The 3,765-nt window shown below is 41.6% G+C and overlaps 1 long non-coding RNA gene across 1 annotated transcript; it reads right to left on the reverse strand.

The window, feature by feature from the left end:
- Positions 1 to 2,660: 2,660 nt before the first annotated feature.
- Positions 2,661 to 3,759, reverse strand: LOC123980854. Its single transcript, XR_006827573.1, has 2 exons — positions 2,872 to 3,759; positions 2,661 to 2,783 (listed from the first exon to the last, which is right to left on the reverse strand). It is a non-coding gene; the product is annotated as an uncharacterized LOC123980854 (long non-coding RNA).
- Positions 3,760 to 3,765: the final 6 nt, after the last annotated feature.

Here is a 3,765-nt window from a genome sequence, read left to right on the forward strand (position 1 = left end):
TGCGGATTCTTGTCTATTTATGTCCTGAGCCACACCCTTTACATGTTTATTGGTCAATATCTTGAAAACGAAAGGAGCTATCAACAAGCTTTATACAACTTTATATACGCTAAGGCCAATGATGATCCAGAGAAAATTTGGTGGCAATTGGAGCTATGGTGTAGGAAGAGATATAAAAAATGTGTTTTTAAAAAAATCTAAAATGGCGGATCTTAACAAACCCTGGGGTATTTTGTAGAGTACATTGAGCTGGACTTCTGTGAAAAATTTCAAGTCAATCGGACTTATGGTAAGAAGTAGGCGGCCTTTCAAAACCTGTAGTTTTTGTGCCTCAATTACAGCGCCACCATGTGGCCGATTGGTGTAATATTTCTACAGAAGCACGAGCACATCTGTTGGAGTTACTGTGCCAAGTTTCATGTTTCTAGCTCATTCCAGCTCACGGCAAATGGAGAAAAGCAGATTGCCAACACAAAAACAATCGCTATTAAAGCTGCAAGCAGCGTTGGGCGGGCCCTCGCACTTGTAGCGCGTCCGGGTGTGAACCGGCCGAGTTGCATATTCTGGAGCTCTGCCGGTGCGGCTGTGAATTTGCTACGTGGTTCCGACGCCGTATAAAGGTGTTATATGTCACTTCCTGTGTCCCCTATGTGGAGCTACATAGCACTTGCCGCTATGAATATAAATCGGTATTGGTGTGTAGATGTCTGCGGAGTGGGAGAGTTATCAAGCACGTAAAGTTTGGTTCAGATGTGAGCATGTACACTGAAGTTACAACAACTTGACCAAACTGGACCAAACTGTACATGTAGGATGAGAGTCCCGCCCTGAACACATGTACATGCCGACATTCACCCACAGTCATAGCGCCACCTGCTGGCAACAGGAATTGACCTTTAATGAAGCAGCTCCCGCCGCACGTTTCACCTACGTGCACGAATTTTCTGTGGTACGTGTATCTTGTCCAGACGCACAAAAAAGTCTCTTGGAGCCATAGCCTAAACCCAACAGGAAGTCGGCCATTTTGGATTTAATGCTCATTTTTGGCGATGGGCGTGTCTGTGGCGTCGATGAGTCGCCATGAAATAGGAAGTTGTTGTAACTTCAGTGTGCATGCCGACATTCACCCACAGTCATAGCGCCACCTGCTGGCAAGAGGAAGTGACTTTTATGCTGTGATGAACCACGTCTTCCAAGGCTATATCTACGTCAAAACCGTCTCAACAAACTCTTAACACATTGATGTCATGTTGTAAAGCTTGTGTTTTTCTTCAATGGAGTGGCAGTGGCGTGGCAGTGAGGTTCCATGGTTTGCTGTGAAAGAGGAAGTCATCATAACTGTGTACATGCTCAGATCTATGCAAAATGTTACGTTCTTGGTAACGATCCCACCCCAAACACATCTACATGCCAATAGGTGCGTTCGAGATAACTGCAGCTGACTTTCACTAACTTAATAGTCTGAGCAGCAGGCAACTGCAGGGGCGGGGTATAAAAAAAAAAGTGCTTGGTCAAGTTTAACACATTCTACCTACCGCGAGCTTACTGTGGGTTTTAAACAATGCCTAACCTCGCAGCACAAGACAAATGCCTCAACATTAGGCAAATGCTGGTTGCAACTTTGTGCAACCACAAAACAGCATCTGAAGCCGCCTTACTCATCAAGGCTTTAATGTCATGTGACATGGTGATGTTTAGAAGCGCTGGCAAAGGTCAGACAATTTCAAACCAGCATGCCTCATGTAAAGTCAGCGCTGCGCAGCATAAAGTCAAACGCACCTAATATTTATGATGTGATGTACTACTTCTAGTTGCTCACATTCAATTCAGAACAGTCTCAGAAAAGCCCTAACACACTGATGCTAGATTGTGAAGCTTGTGAGGTATGAAACCCTTTTGTTGTGGCAAAGCATTATTTGCCATAAACAGGAATGTATTATAAATGTTGTGTACATGGTGAAAACTGTACCAAATTTCACCAAAAATGCTGTGCCATGTCTTTTATATAGGGCGAGACCTTTGTTTCAACAGTGTGTGACATAGCAAAATGGGCTTCTTTTACAGTTTATGAAGATTTAGCTTGAAGGAATACTGATTTTGTGAAGGATAGTGTAGTTCCACTACTATCACCACCTCAATGGCATGCATGTTAGAACACATGAGAAAAGGCAGGAGTTTCAGTTAAATATTTTGGTTTATGGTTTATCTAACACAGAAGACAATGCATAGAACTTTAGGAATAAATAACTCATAGCTGGTAGAAATGCTTTGTAAACTAAAATGTACATCACATTTACATATCTACACAGAGCAGTCAGAGGAACGATGCATTCACATGAGCCTTCTCCTCAAGGGTTTGCCACAGGTGAGCTGGCTACTTAAACTGATTTAGGCTCTGCACATTCAGGACACAGCAAATAGAGGAACGTTACAGTAGGAAGGGATGTTCCTCTGTCTGAAAATTGTGTCAGACTCGCATCAAATGTGGGTTGTGCATCCATGTCACTAACATAAAAAGGCGTAATTTATGTACATTGCCATGGAGAGAAAAAAAACAAAACAAATCACATGGCACCAATTTAATGAAATTTATTTCCAGTACGGCTAATCATAACTTACAGTGTTGCAGGGTGGACCTAAGAGTAGAAAAAAGACGAAGATATAAAAGGTGAGATTTATTTGCAGAAGATGGCTGGTAGTAGAACACAGATGGTGAATGGCATGGACAGGCAGGAATGGCATGAGGATGAAGAGCACTGTAGTCAAGCAGACAAGGAAAGATCCTATGCACATTGAAAAAGACATGTTAATGTACACATCAATTACAAAGAAGTTCTCACCAAACCATAGAGGACGGAAGCATGTCTGTACCGTTTTAACAATCTGTCACTGGATGGGTGAAGATCCGTAGTACTGCAAAGCTGATGAACTGATGGTGGTATGTGTGTAGGCTGGGAGGGGCGATGAGCCGATTGCAGGAAGGTGTGTGTGGGGTGAGCAGAGTCGGGAACTAGGAGTATGAGAAACAAATACAGTGAGACAAAGTGGGAAAACTGCATGGCCCTGACAGATAAGGCTGGATGTAGCAAGGAAAATTTCTGTAATGGACATTAAAAGGCACTTGTTAGAGACAAGTGAGTTACAATACAAGGAGTGGTAAAATGAGAATGCTTGAAAAGTGCCGTTGTAATGATATGCTGTAAGGAAAACAACCCCGTTTTTTTTTTTTTTTTACCGGACACAAATTCATAATATACAATAACTCATACAGGACACATGCAATGATAGTAAGCTATAAAAGTTAAATAAATACAATAGATGAGTCACAAAACACGCAAAATGGCACTGAACAGATCAGACTCACTCCTTCGACCCTCATCTCTAATGATGCTGTGCTGGTGATACAATATCTCTGGAAACAATAAAATACACTAATGTGCTCCCCTAACCTTTCTCTGAACTTTGATTTAACACTTAGATGTGAAAGAACATACAATCCCCTCACGGTCACTGAAATATGTTGGCAACACTGTTGATTCTACATTATAATGTGGTGTTTTAACATACACATGATCAATTAATGTGCCTTTCTCTGTTGTGGATTGTGAGACATTTTGGGCAAACCCTTTGTTGGTCATAAACTTGCAGATAGTTGAAGAATTTAAATTATTATCATTGAAATCTCCCATGATAGCAATTGTGTTACTTATTGGATTTAACCAATCAAGTAACTTGCCCAGATTTTCTTTGAACAAAGACATGGGA

The sequence above is a fragment of the Micropterus dolomieu genome, linkage group LG01 (assembly GCF_021292245.1).
Source record: "Micropterus dolomieu isolate WLL.071019.BEF.003 ecotype Adirondacks linkage group LG01, ASM2129224v1, whole genome shotgun sequence".
NCBI lineage: Eukaryota > Metazoa > Chordata > Actinopteri > Centrarchiformes > Centrarchidae > Micropterus > Micropterus dolomieu.